This window comes from Aptenodytes patagonicus, chromosome Z, assembly GCF_965638725.1.
Source record: "Aptenodytes patagonicus chromosome Z, bAptPat1.pri.cur, whole genome shotgun sequence".
NCBI lineage: Eukaryota > Metazoa > Chordata > Aves > Sphenisciformes > Spheniscidae > Aptenodytes > Aptenodytes patagonicus.
This window is the reverse complement of record NC_134982.1, coordinates 66,221,417-66,236,326: the sequence shown is the minus strand read 5'-3', so window position 1 is coordinate 66,236,326 and position 14,910 is coordinate 66,221,417. Positions and strand designations below refer to the sequence as shown.

At 45.5% G+C, this 14,910-nt stretch overlaps 1 pseudogene; it reads right to left on the bottom strand.

Annotated features, from left to right (window-relative positions):
• Nucleotides 1-3,522: 3,522 nt before the first annotated feature.
• On the bottom strand, nucleotides 3,523-11,494 carry LOC143173191 (uncharacterized; annotated as a pseudogene).
• Between the last annotated feature and the right edge of the window lie 3,416 nt (nucleotides 11,495-14,910).

Genomic DNA, 14,910 nt, shown 5'->3' with positions numbered 1-14,910 from the left:
CCTGGTGTTATTCTTTGTGTACCACCATGGGGTGGTGCGGGAGTCCGCTTCCATCTTCAGCCACACATCCGGTGTGGAACAGAAGGAGGAGGAACAGAAGGAGGAAGAAGAAGAACAGAATGAGGAAGAAGAGGATGAACAGGAGAAAGAGGAAGAAAATGAGATGTGGAACAGTAGTAACAGAAGGAACAAGAAGAGAAAGAGGAACAGAAGGAGAAAAAGGAAGGACAGGGAGAGGAGAAGAATGAAAAGAAGGAACAGGAGGAGTAGGAACAGGAGGATGAACAAGAGAAAGAGGAACAAGAGGAGAAGGAGGAGGAGGAGGAAGAGGAGGAGAAAGGTGAGGAACAGGAAGAGGAGGAACAGGACAAAAAATAACATGAGGAAGAGAAACCTGAAGAGCAGCAGGAGGAATACAAGGAGGAGGAAGGGGAAGATTAAGAACACAAGGAACATGAGAAACACGATTATTAGGGTAAGGAGGAGGAAGAACAGGAGAAACAAGAGGAGGAAGAGGAGGAGGAACAGGGGAAATAAGGAAAAAGAGGAACAACAGGAGGAGAAGAAGGAAAAGTAGGAACAGGAAGAGGAGGAGGAAGAGGAGGAGCAACAAGAGGTGGATGAACTGGAGGAGGAACAGGAGAAGGAGGAGAAGGGAGAACAGGGGGAACAGGAAGATGAAAAGCAGGAGGAGGAGGAACAAGAGGAGGAGAAGGAAAAGTAGGAACAAGAAGAGGATGAGGAGGAGGAAAAGGAAGAACAGTAAGACCAAGAGAAGGAGGAATAGAGGAATAGGACAGGTGACAAGGAAGAATGGAAGAAACAGGAGAAGGTAGAGGAACAACAAGAGGAAAGGAAGAACAGGAAGAGGAGAAGGAACAAGAGAATGAACAAGAGGAACAGGAGGAGGAGGAGGACTAGGAGGAGGAAGAGGAGGAGGAGGAGAAGGAAAGAGAAAAGGAGGAGCATGAAAAGGAGGAGGAGCGACAGGAAAATGTGGAGAAAAAGAAAAATTAGGAGGAATAGGAGGAAGAAGAATATGAAGAGGAACAGGGGAGGAAGACTAGGAGAAATTGAAGATGGAGGAGCATGAGGAGGAACAATAAGAAAGGAAGGAAGATGAGGAAGATCAGAAGGAGGGCAAGGAACACAAGAAATAGGAGGAGAAGGGGAGTAAGCAGGAAAAGGAGGAGCAGGAGGACTAGCAGTAGAAGAGGAGGCGCAGGAGCAGGAGGAAGAGCAGGAACAGGAGCAGGAGGAGGAGCAGGTGTCGCGGAGAGAGTGAGACCGCACTTCACTTGTAAGAGAGAAGCAACAATACTTTATTGATAGAAAACAGTGGGTTAAAGCATGAATTAACAAATTTCAACGGTAAATGTGACAGCGAACAAGATTCAATGGCAAGGTACACTTGATTATTTACTGCATAGAGGACAGGGTCAGACATTACTGTCAGGGAGACCCTTCTGTTGAGTCATGAGGTTCAGAATGGACCCCCTTGTTTTCTAAACTTCTCAGAGAGGAGTTTAGGTGCGGCTGGATCCAATCCTAGTCCCAGTCTTGGTCAACGGTTTATGTCTAAAGGATTACACATGCGCAATCAATCCTTTATATCACTTAGCTAAGATTTCAAAGTTTAGCATGCTATTAGTCACTTACTGAGTATCTGTTGCAGCAAGGAATCTCTCAACCTTGAGGAGTGACCTTAAGAGGCGTCCTTACTCAAGGGGAGATCCTAGCATGCAGCCCACTGCCACGCAGGAGAGCTCAAAGGGCTCTTGGGCTGCTCACTATTTATAGGGGTAAGATGATTGACTCATAGTCATATTTACATACTGATAACTGCGGTTAGGTGGGCATATTTCTCACAATAACCAAGGGCTATTGTGTTGTTATCTGGCTCCCGAATCCACTTCGTTAATGGATGAAGCTATCACTATCAGCATCCATTAGCGACTGCCCCCTGGTAGTTATCACTTAAGCAGGGTTACAGGAGATAAAGGTCAGGTTGGGCAGGGGAGCACACCGTCACAGCAGGGGCAGGAGGAGAAGTAAGAGAAACAGGAGCAGGAGAAACAGGAAGAGGAGAAGCAGCAGGAGCAGGAGGGGAAAGAGGAGGAGGAGGAGGAACAGGAGGAATAGTATGAGGTGGAGGAGGAGGAACACGAGGAGGATTTGTGGGAGGAAGTGGCAGAACAGGAGGAAAATAGGGACGAAGACTAACAAGTCCCTATGGTCACCTGCTTTCCCTTGCTCTTCCAGGTGATGCTGATCATGCCCCAGGCACTTGCAGCCACTTTTGGAGTCCACCATTCCGTTTGGTGTGTTGATCTCAGCTGGCAGCCAGGTGCCCATGAAGCTGCTCTCTCACTTCCCCTCCTAAGCAGGACAGGGGAGAAAATAAGATGAAGAAGTCATGGGTTCAGATAAAGGCAGTTTAATGAAAGAAAGCAAAGGCCACACACAGAAGCAAATAGAAAAAAAAAAAAAAATCAAAATAACAAAAGCTTGGGTCATCTGTCCCAACTATGTCCCCTCCCAACCTCTGGCCCATGCCCCGCCCACTGGCTTTTGGTGGCACAGAGGTTGCAGAGACAGCCCTGGTGCTGTAGGAGCACTGATCAGCAGTAACTGAAACAGTGGTGTGTTATCAGCACCATTCTAGCTACAAACACAAAGCACAGCTCTATGTGGACTGCAGAGGGGAATGTTAACTCCATCCCAGCCAGACCCAATACAGATGTACACAACTCCTCTGATAACAAATATCTGATGCAAGTTGAATAATACACTGTAGCCCCAGAAATTTTGTTCGTTCCCCTTGAGTGGGGGTGGGGTGTGGTGTGTGTGTGCATGCTTGTGAGGAAGATCTACTTTCTCTAATCTTCATGCCTCAGCAAAAACATTGCAACATTCTTCTTCTGCTTCTCCTCTTCCACCTGTTCCTCTTATTCTTCTTCTCTTCATCCTCCTCCTGCTCCTCCTCCTCCTGTTCCCCTTCCTCCTGATTCTTCTCTTTCTGTTTTCCTATTCCTCCTGATTCTGTTCCTTCTGTTTTCCAATTCCTCCTTCTCCTGTTCCTCTGTTCCTCCTGGTTTTCCATTTCCTCCTCCTGCCCCTACTGTTCCTTCTTCTTCCTCCACCTCCTCTTTTTTCTCCTCCTGCTCCTCCTCTTCCTCCTCTTACTATTGCTTTTCCTCCTGTTCCTCCTCCATTTCCATTCATTCTGCTCCTTTTCTTCCTCCTCTTCTTCCTCATCTTGTTATCCACCCCTTTCTCATCATCATCATCATCCTTCTTCCCTTCAGATTCCTCCTCCTCTTCTTCTTCATTCTCCTTCCCTTCCTTCTTCTGTTCCTCCTCCTCTTTCTCCTCCACTTTACACTGTTCATTCTCTTCCTCCTGCTCCTCTCCCTCCTCTTCCTCCTCCTCCAGCTCCTCTTCCTCCTCCTCCCCCCCCCCCCCCCCCCCCGGTCTTCCTCTTCCTGCTGTTCCTGCTATTCCTCCTGCTTGTCCTTCTGTTCATCCCCCTCCTTCTCCTCCTCCTGCTCTTCCCTTCCTTCTTCTAATCCTGTTCCTCCCTGTCTTGTTCTTCCTTTGTCTTCTGTCACCCTTGTGTTCCTCCTCATTGTCATCTTCCTCTTTCTTTTTCTCATTGTCTTGTTCATCATCATTCTCCTCTTCCTCTTCCTCCTCCTCTTCCTTTTCCTTCTCCTTTTCTTTCTCCTGTTCTACCTTTTCCTCCTCCTGTTCTTCCTGCTGCTGTTCCTGTTCATTCTACTCCTCCTTCTCCAGGTTTTCCTTCTTTTCTTACTGTTCCTCCTTCTTCTCCTCCTCCTCCTCCTCCCCTTCCTCTTTCTCCTCCACCTTATCATCCTGTTCCTCTTTCTCCTCCTACAACTCCTCCTCCTGTTCCTCCTGTTATTCCTGTTCCTTCTCTTCTTTCTCATCTTTCTCCTACTCCTGTTCTTCCTCCTCATCCTGTTACTCCTCCTCCTTCCCCTCGTCCTCCTGTATCTCTTCCTCTGCCTGTCCCTCTTTATCCTCCTCCTTCTGTTCCTCCCTTTCCTTTTTCTCTTGTTGCTGTTCCTCCTGTTTGTCCTACTACTACTATTACTACTTCTTTCTCTTCATCCTCCTGCTCCATGCCTGTTTCTCCTCCTCCTCCTGCCACTTCTGTTCTTCCTGCTGTTCTTCCTTTCCTTCTTCCTTCTCATTTTTTCCTGTTACTCCTCCACCCCCCTCCTGTTTCTCATACCCTTCCTCCTGTTCCTCCTCAAGTTGCTTCTCCTCCTTGCCTTCCTCCTGTTTCTCCTCCTCCTTTTCATGTGATTGTTCCTTCTCCTGCTCCTTGTCATGTTCCTCCTTTTCCTTTTCCTGTTCCTAATGATTGTTCTCCTCCTGTTCCTGCTCCTCCTACTCCTCTTCATCATCATCATCATCATCATCATCATCATCATCATCAATCATCATCATCATCATCATCATCCTGTTACTCCTCCTCCTGTTCTTCCTGTTCCTCCTCCACCTCCTCCTGTTCCTCCTTCTTTCTGTTCTTAAACATCCTACTCCTATTTATCCTCCACCCCCTCCTTTTTTCTCCCCTTTCTGTTTCTCTTCCTCTTTCTCCTCCTCCTCTTTCTCTTCTTGCTTTTTGTCCTTTTCTACTTCCTCCTGTTTTTCTTTCTCATGTTCCTTTTCCTGCAAATTATCCTCCATTTCCTCATTCTGCTCTTGTTCATCTTCCTCCTCTTTCTTGTTCTCCTCCTTCTCTTTCACATTCTCCTCTTTTTGCTCCTCCTTCTCATTCCTGTTACTCTTTTTCTGCCTCATCCTCTTCCTATTCCTCCTGGCCCTGTTCATCCTCCTACTCTTCTTCCTCCTGCTTTTCCTGGTCCTGTTCCTCATTCTCCTGTTCCTTCTGTTCTTGCTGTTCCTCCTCTTGCTTCATCTTCTTCTTTTTCCTTCTGTTCTTTCTTGTCCTTCTGCTGTCCCTCCTCCTCCTGTTCCTCATTTTTCTCCCCTCCTTTTCCTTCTTCTCCCATTCCTCCTGCTGTTCCTGTTTCCTCATGGTCCTTCTCCTGTTCTTCCTCCTCCTCATGTTCCTCCTTGTCCCCTTCCTTATGCTCCTCCTCCTCCTCTTCTTCATCATCCTTGTGCTCTTCCTTCCCCTTCTTTTCTTCCACCTGTTCCTCCTCCTCATTCTCTTCCTGTGCCTATTAAACCTCATCATCATCACCCTCCTTTTCCTCCTCCTGTTCCCATTTCCCCTTTTTCTCCTCTTTTTCCTACTTTTCCTCCTCCTTCTCCTCCTTCTACTGTTCATCCTGTTTCCTTCTCTTTCTGCACCTCCTCCTTTACCTCCTCCTTCTCCTCTTGCTGTTCCTCTTCCTTCTTATTTTCTACCTCCTGCTATTCCTCCTCCTCCTGTCCTCCTTTTTTTCCTCCTGTTACTCCCACTCCTCCTCCCTTCCTCCTGTTCCTCCTGCTACTCTTCCTGTTACTCTTCCTGTTCATCCTCCTCCTCTTCCTTGTCCTCCTTCTCATCCTCCTTCTTTTGCTCCTTCTCTTCCTCTTTGTCTTCCTCTTCTACCTTTTGTTATTCCTCCTCCTCCTCCTCTTCCTCCTGTCCCTGTACCTGTTCCTGTTTCTGTTCCTGTTCTTCCTGTTCTAGTTCCTGTTCCTCCTGTTCCTGTTCTTGTTCCTGTTCCTGTTCCTTCTTTTCCTCCTATTCCTTCTCCTCCTGTTCCTTCTTTTCCTCCTACTCCTTCTCCTCCTCTTGTTCCTCCTCTTCTTCCTGTTCCTCATCCTTTTCCTCTTCCTCCTTCTTTTGTTCCTCCTTCTCCAGTTCTTCCTGTTGCTCCTCCTTTTCCTTCTCCTCATCCTCTCTTGCTCCTACTTCTCCTCCTCCTCCTATTCCTCATGTTCCTCTTTTTCCTCATTTCCCCTGTTCTTTCTCCTCTTCCTCCTCATTTCTCCTGTTCTTCCTCCTCCTCACCCTATTCCTATGTTCCTCATGCTCCACCTCTTCTGCCTCCTCTCCTCTTCCTCTGGTTCTTCTGCTGTTTCTCCTGTTTCTTCTGTTCCTGCTCCTCCTATTCCTCCTTCATTTCCTTCATTCTTCCTGTCCTGTCTGTTTCTCCTCCTCTTCCTCCTCCATCTCCTCCTTTTCCTTCTTATGTTCCTTCTCTTCCTTCTCCTCCTTCTTCTCCTGTTCCTCCTGTTCCTTCTGTTCCTCTTGTTCTCTCCTCATCCTGTTCCTCCTGTTCTTCCTGTTACTCCTGTTCCTACTCTTCTCTTCCTCCTTCTTGTACTCCTCCTGCTGTTCCTTAGGTTTCTCTTCCTTATGTTATTTTTTGTCCTGTTCCTCCTCTTCCTGTTCCTCATCTTTCTCCTCCTCTTACTCTTCCTCCTTTTCCTCCTCCTTCTCCTTCTGTTCCTCTTTCTCTTGTTTATCCTCCTCCTGTTCTTTCTTTTCATTCCTCTCCTCCTGCTTGTCCTTCCTTTTTCTCCTGTTCCTCCTCCTTCTGTTCCTTCTCCTCTTCATATTCCTGGTCCTTCTGTTCCTCCTCTTCCTGTCCTTCCTACTCCTCCTCCTCATTTCTTCTCTTGTTCTTTCTGTTCTTCGTGTTTCTTCTTTTGCACCACCTCTTCCTCCTGTTCCTGCTTTTCATCCTCTGCCACCTCCTCCTCTTCTTCTGTTCTTCTTCCTCATTCCGCTTCTTCTCCTTTTGTTCCTCCTCTTTCTTCTTCTCTTGTTCCTTCTTCTCCTTCTCCTAATCTTCTTATTCTTTGGTTTCTGCTGTTCCTCCTTCTCCATTTTTGCCTATTCCTCCTGTTCTCCCACTTCCTCCTATTCCTCCTCCTTTTCCTCCTTCTCCCCCCGTTCCTTCTGTTCCTCCTCCTCTTCTTCTTTCTCCTCCTCCTCCTCCTGCTCTTTCTCTTCACCCTATTCATTCTCCTCTTCCTCCTCTTCCTTCTCCAGCTCCTCTTCCTGTTCCTGTTCCTTCTTCTGGTCCTCCTCCTCCTCCTGTTTCTCTTGTTCCTCCTCCTGTTCCTCCTCTTACCCTCTTCTTCTTAATCATTTTCTTCCTCTTTCTCCTTTTTCTCCTCCTGTTCATTTTAGTCTTTCTCCTCCAGTTGCTGTTCTTTTTACATCCTACCACGTATCTTCTCCCTCTTTCTCATTCTCTTGCTCCTCCTGTTCCTCTTCCTCCCCCTCCTGTTGGTCTTTATCCTGTTCCTCCTTTTCCTCCTATTACTATTCCTCTTGTTTCTTCCTCCTGTCACGTCCTCTTCATCATCCTGTTCCTCCTGTTCCTGCTGCTCCTCCTCCTTCTGCTCCTCCTCCTCTTCATCCTCCTCTTCGTCCTCCATCTTGTCCTCCTCCAACTCCTGTTTTTCATCATCATCCCCCTCCTGTTCCTCCTGCTGTTCCTCTGTTTCCTCATGTTCCTCCTCTTCCTCTTTTTAATCCTGTTCGTCCTCTTCCTCCTTCTTCTGTTTTTCATTCTGCTCCTTCTCCTCTTCCTCCACCTTTTCCTCTTCTTGTTGTTCCTCATCCTCTTCTTCCTCCTGTTTCTCCTCCTGTTCATCCATATGTTCATATTTCTCGTCCTTTCCTCCTCCTCATGTTACTCATCATCCTCTTCCTCCTTTTTCTCCTCCTCTTCCTTCTCCTGCTCTTCCTTCTCGTCCTCATGTTCTTCCTCCTGCTTTTCTTTCTCCTGTTCCTCATCATCATCCTGTTCCTGTACCAGCACCTCCTCTTCCTCCATCTCCTTTTACTCCTCGTCCTTTTCCTGCTGTTGGTCCTTCTCCTCCTGTTCTACCTCCTACTGTTCCTCTTCCTCCTGTTCATCCTGCTCTTCCTTCCCCTCCTACTCCTTTTTCTGCTCCTCGTCCTCATGTTCCTCCTCCTTCTTCTGCTCCTCTTCCTCTTCCTTCTCTTCCTGTTCGTCTTCTTGCTCCTGTTCCTCTCCCTCCCGTTCATCCTCATCTTTTTGTCCTCGTACTCCTCTTTCTTATCCTCCTGTTCTTCCAGCTCATCCTCCTCCTCTTCCTTCTCCTCTCTGTCCTTTTATTCCTCCTCCACCTCATCTTGTTGCTCCTCCTCCTCCTTCTGTGGTTGCTGTTCTTGTTTGTCCACATCCTACTGCTTGTCCTCCTCCTTTTCCTCCTTTTTCTCCTATTATTGTTCCTCCACTTTCTTTCTACGGTTATGTCCTCCTCCTCCTCCTGTCCCTCCTGTTCCTGCCATTCATCCTTTTCCTCCTCCTGTTTCTCCTTCACCACCACTTCTTCCTCCTCCTGCTTCTTTTAATTCTGTTCTTTCTCTTCCTTCTCCTCCTCCTCCTCCTCCTTTCTCCTGCTTTCCATCCTCCTCCTTTTGTTCCTCTCTTTCCTCATGTTCCTCTTAATGTTGTTCCTCCTCCTTATGTTACTCCTTGTCCTATTCCTCATGTTCCTCCTCCTCCTCCTTCTCCTATTTTTCCTCATCCTCATGTTGTTGTTCCTCCACTTCTTCCTCCTTTTCCTCCTGCCTTCATCCACATCCTTTTCCTCTTCAACCTCTTCCTCCCCCTCCTCATGGTCATCTTCCTCCCGTTTCTTTTCCTCCTCCTTTTCCTCTTCCTCTTCCTCTTCCTCCTCTTCCTCCTCTTACTGCTTTTCCTCCTGTTCCTTCTCCTGTTTCTCCTCTTCACCTTCCTCCTCCTATTCCTGACTTTCCACCTGGTCCTCCTCATGATCCTCATCTTCCTCCTTCTCCTCCCCTTCCTCCTTCTCCTCATCCTCACCCTCCTCTTCCTCCTGTTCATCCTCTTCCTCCTCCTTCTCCTGTCCATTGTCTTCTTGTTCCTCCTTCTCCTGTTTCTCTTTCTCCTGTTTATTCTTTCCTTCCACCTCTTCCTCTTTCTACTCCTCCTCTTTAGCCTCTCCTTTATCTGTTCTGGTTCTTCCTCCTGTTCTTCCTCTTCCTCTTTCTCCTTCTGCTTCTTATCTCTTTTATCCTGTTCTTCTTCCTGTTCCTGCTCCTCCTTCTCTTTTTCCTCCTCCTCTTTTTCCTCCTCCTCTTTTTCCTCTTCTTTTTCCTCCTCCTCCTCCTCCTCCTGCTCTCCTGTTTCTCCAGTTCCTCCTCATCTTGTTCCTCCTTCTTCTGTTCCTTCTCCTCCTCCTGTTTCTCCTATTTCTTCCTTCTCCTCCTCTTCCTTTACCTTCTCCTTCTTTTCCTCCTCCTCTTCTTTCTCCTCCTTTTCCTGTTTTCCTGTTCTTCCTCCCATTCCTTCTTTTCCTCGTATTCCTTTTCCTCCTGTTCTTCCTCCTCTTCCTCCTCCCTCCTCATGTTCCTCCTGTTTTCCTGTTCATCCTCTGCCTCCTCTTCCCCTCCTTCTGTTCCTCCTTTTCCTCTGTTCCTCCTGTTCCTTCTTCTTCCCCTCCTCTCCTGCTCTTATTTTTTCTTCCTTCTGTTCTTCCTCATATTCTTGTTGCTCCACCTCCTCCTATTCCTTCTCTTCCTGTACTTCCTTAGCCTCTTGTTCCTGTCCCTCCTCTTCCTGTTCCTCCTCTTTTTCATTGTCCTGTTCCTCCTCCTGTTCCGCTTCTTCCTCCTCCTTCTCTTCCTCCTCCTCTTCACCCTGTTCTTCTGCCTCCTCCTGATCCTCCTTTTTCTCTAGTTTCTCCTGTTCCTTCTATTGCTTCTCCTGTTCATCCTGCTGCTTTAGTTCCTCTTTTTCCTCATTCTTCTGTTCCATCTGCCCCACCTCCTCCTTTTCCTCTTCCTAATTCTCCCATTCCTCCTCTTCATCTTCATCCTCCTGTTCTTCCTCCTCCTGTTCCTCGTTGTTATGGTTTAACCCCAGCCAGCAACTAAGCACCACACAGCCGCTGGCTCGCTCCCCCACAGTGGAATGGGGGAGAGAATCGGAAAAAAGGTAAAATTCATGGGTTGAGATAAAGAAAATTTAATAGGACAGAAAAAAGAAGGGAAAATAATAATAATGATAAAAGAATACACAAAACAAGTGATGCACAAAGCAATCACTCACCACCCACTGACTGATGCCCAGCCAGTTCCTGAGCAGCACCCACACCCCCCCAACAGACCTCCCCAGTTTTTTTTGTTCAGCATGACGTCACATGGTACGGAATATCCCTTTGGCCAATTTGGGTCAGCTGTCCTGGCTGTGTCCCCTCCCAGCTTCTTGTGCACCTCCAGCCTCCTTGCTGGCAGAGCAGTTTGAGAAGCTGAAAAGTCCTTGACTTAGTGTAAGCACTGCTCAGCAACAACTAAAACATCAGTGTGTTCTCTACGTTATTCTCATCCTAAATCCAAAACACAGCACTGTACCAGCTACTAGGAAGAAAATTAACTCTATCCCAGCTGAAACCAGGACAGTCCTCCTGTTCTTCCTCCTCTTCCCTGTCCTCCTTCTCCTCCAATTCTTTCTTCTTTTCCTCTTCTTCATTCTCCTTTTCCTTTTACACTCTTCTCCTGTTCTTCCTCCTGTTACTGTTTCTGCTTTTCCTCCTCCTCCTGTTCTTTATATTCTTCCTCCTCCTCTTTTTCCTCCTCTTCTTTTTTCTCCTGTTTTTCTTTCTCCTGTTCATTTTCCCCAAAATCATCCTCCATCTCCTCATTGCTCTCGTTTATCTTCCTCCTCTTTGTTGTCCTCCTCCTCCTCTTCCATGTTCTCCTCCTTTTGCTGCTGCTCCTCCTCCTCTTGTTCCTCCTCCTGTTACTCCTTTTCTGCTTCCTCCTCCTCTTCAAGTTCCTCCTTGTCCTGTTTGTCCTCCTTCTCTTCTTCCTTCTGTTCCTCCTGCTTTTCCTGTTCATGTCCCTCATTCTCCTGTTGCCCCCCTTCCCCCCTGCCCTCTCTTTTGTCTTCCTGCTGCTCCTTTTCCTCCTGTTTCTCCTCACCCTTCTGCTGTTCCTCCTCCTCCTGTTCTTCATTCTTCTCCTCCTCCTTTTCCTTCTTCTCCTCCTGTTCCTTCTGTTACTCTTGCTGTTCCTCTGTTTCCTTGTGGTCTTCCTCTTCCTCCTCCTCTTCCTCCTCCTTCTCTTTCTCCTTGTTCTCATATTTCTCCTCCTCCTTCTTTTCCTTCTCCTCATTTTGTTCCCATGCCTGTTCAACCTTGTCCTCCTGTTTCTCCTCTTCCTCCTCCTGTTGTTCCTCCTCCTCCTTTTTGTACTTCCACTGTTCCTCCTGTTCTTCCTCCTTTTTTTAATTTTCCTCCTGTTTCTCTTCCTCCTCCTGTTCCTATCTCTACTGTTCACCCTGTTGCCTCCTCTTTCTGCACCTCCTCATTTTGCTCCTCCTCCTTTTCATACTGTTTCTATTCCTTCTCGTGTTCTATCTCCTTCTGTTACTCCTCCTCCTCTTCCTCCTCTTTCTTTTCCTGTTCCTTCTCCTGCTCCTCCTGTTCCTCCTTTTCCTGTTCCTCTTCCCTTACCTCCTCCTCCTCCTTTTCCTTGTCCTGTATTCAAGCGGTTCATCATCAGTCCTGAACAAAGCAGGTGAATTTGTAATGCTACTGTGACTTCTCATCTGGTGGTTTCCATTTTCACAATACGTGGCATGGCTGACCTCTGCTCAGTCTGAGATTCATTGCAGTTCACAGGTTTTTTTCCTCTAAAGAGCTGTTGAGTAGAGTTTCCCTATTCTTTAGTGGAGTGGTTTCATCATGTCTAGGTTTGGTGCTTTGAATTTCTTCCTAATCTGTGCCTTAAATTGCACAGACTATTTTAATTTTTGAGATAATTTTAAATTCCAATCCCATTCTACAAATCTGCCGTCTCTCACATCTTGATGTCATCTACAAACTTAATACTCTTTAATTGGAATACTTTATCCCTCAATAAGGAAAATAAATATTAAATAACACTAAGAAAGAATTAACAGGGCTTTTGTGAAAGAAGCTCATGTCTCACAGTTCTACTAGAGTTCCCAGAGGGAATCTACAAATATGTAAATGTAGGGGGGAGTTGATTTCAGAAAATAAGTTTACAAAAACCTTGTCAGAGTCCCCCAAAAAACACTAAGAACAAGATGGGAAGGAAGGCCCTCTCATGCATGATAACAGTGTAGAAGCTAGGAAACCAAAGGCAGGCAATAAGGTGGTTTTTCAGAAGGAAGGGAGACCATCCTGGGAATCGAACAAAGATCTGTGCCAAGTTTTTGCCGTTTAACATATTCTTATGATCTGGAAGAAGAAATGCAAAAGCAAGGCTGAATAGTGAAGTCTACTGATAATAGAATTTCTTCAGGGGAATCAGAGCAGAAAGTAATTGAGAAGAGTTGAAGATGAGTATCACTATCTCAAGTAGATTTACTAGTAACAAAATGATGGGTGAAATTCTGCATCAATAAATGCAAAGTACCATGCATGGGAAGAGGGGAGACTCTTAATGATATACATATGCGATTATAGGCTTTAACTTAGACATTATCTCTCAGGAAGAAGCTTAGAGCCATTTGGAACAGTTCTATGTAAACATAAGATCCATACTTAACAGCAGTCAAAAAGGCAAACAGAACATTAAGAAGTATTAGGGGAGAAATCAAGAACAGAGCAGGAAATACCATTCTGCCACCATATAGATCTTTTGTGCCGTTTCATCTAATTACAAAATCTAATCTAATCTAAACTAATCTCAAAAATATCAGAAAAGAGATCTTCATTTCAGAAGGTTATTGCAGAACTTGAAGAGGTACATCAAAGGGTGGTATGGCTGGTCAGTGTCACAGAACGGCTCCTGGAGGAGGGAAAGATAAATAGATTAGGACACCTTGAGCCTAGAAAAGAAATGGCTGAGGGAAAAAATGGTACATGAATGACAACAAAAAAGATGAACAGGTAATTACCATTTTGATGAGCATACAATTTGGGAGACAGCCAGTGAAATTTATAAGTAATAGCTGTAGAAAAAGAAAATTAAGTCCTTTTTCCCCAGAGCATAATTAAAGAGCAGGCTATTAAGGTCATAGACTGTCATGACTGTAAAAACAGGGAAATACCAAAGAAAAAAAAAAAAAAGCACAATGTTTTTTCCACACATTGCAATATCTGATCACATGTCAATATGAATTATTTATGTGAAAGCTGACCATTATCCAAACATTAACATAACTCAAACCCTAAAGTACAGCACTGCTCAAAAGGACAGAAAAAGAAGTTGTATTTTTTTGTATCAATCACATAACTCGGTTGAGGTTCCAGAGAGCAACTCTTTTGTTTTTGCAGAGCTCCAGGAAAGTCTCTTTTTTCCCTTTTATATGTGTAAATAGAGCTAATAAGCCAAGACATGTATTACCAGCTAAACTGACAGTAACAGCTGTCCCCAAGCCCCAAATTATTTTCCCTTCACATGGTCAGTTATTCTTGTATAATTTGTCTTGCAGCAAGTTGTTCAGACAACATGGGGGATGCACCACCTCTCATTCAGGTTTCTGTTCACTGCAAATGGGTTTGTGTTGCCTCCATTGGCACAAGAACATTATCAATCATGTTGTCTTCCTCTGGATGACTGGAATCAGTGGTTTTCCTTCTAGGATTTAGCTGTCCTTTTGGTTTTGCTACTATTGCAGTTCACATGAGGGGAAAAAGAAAAAAAAAATATGACCGTGCTCAGGAGAGAAAGAGCTGTGATAACCAGACTGACTGCTGCTTTGCATTTGGGGCAAACATTTACTATTTTATAGTCCTCTGCCAACTTTAGTACAATGTTGCAGCAGTTGCGAGGTGAGATGTATCTGATTTTTATATCAGTAACAAATGCAGTCTCTTTGAAGTCCCTGCTTAGATAAAGGAATGCATTAAAATGAATACTATTTCTTTTATCTACCCTTATGAGAAAGAAACCAATGGAGAAAAGATGTTTTCCTTTTATTTGTCACTATTGTGGGACAGGAGGTTCCTCAACTGATGAAAGAAATAATCATGATGTCAGTTGGCCTACTTAGAGAAGAGAAAGACATGAAAGAATTTCAACCAGCCACACCTCCTCCCTTCCACTCATTTGTCACATTAAAAGAAAAACTCCTAGGAGCAGGAATGGAAAGTAGTGTGGAGCTAGTTGGAAGAGCTGTACCTAGCCATGCTTGGAATGATTTCTTTCTTTGCTGAGTCATAAAGCACTGAATAATACTGGGCTACTGCTTCTGCAATGTTTGTGTCATGTACAATAAGAAAGACACGGGCCATAACAAATATCTGCACCACTCACGTGTGGAGTTACTGACAGTGCCCATTTCCTTCTAACATGTAATCAGGGTGAGCCCGTGGTTTGTAGCGTATGTTGGGGTATTGCTTTCAACCCAGAAGCATTGGTCTTTGTTGGGGCAGTTCCCTACACGTTAACAGAAAGTTGTCAGTGTAAGGTTTAAATTCACAAAGCACAAATGCAGCTGAGATTTTGTGATTACAGTAAGTTGCCTAGAGATGCTCAGGTCTGCAGCAAGATGCTGCCAACAAACCCTTATGTCGACTCAATTTTGCTGCACTCATCCATTCTAGTCTCCCAGTCCGCTGTTTTTCTCATCCTGATTTGGCGTTACAAATTTCATCCATAATTACATTTAACACTGTGCTGCTTCTGCCAAAAGACACCAGACACTAGGTGTCTCCAGTAACTCAGATCCACTTAAGGAGAAGCCAAACAGCAGTTTTAGGCTCCACTGCGCACACAAAGCGAGAGGAGCTGGGAGGTTGCAGAGACCGTGTTCTGGGCAGGCTGCAAGCTTCAGAGTGCCCAAATCTCGATAATTGCCTTACACTGTGTCCCCAGAGAAACAGCAAATTTCAAGACAATCTGAATTATCATGTGGATTTTCAAGATCTTAGAGTAGCTGACCTTTTGAATAGAAAGCAATTCTCTATCTTAGCTGTAGCTGAGCTAGCACACTGCTATAA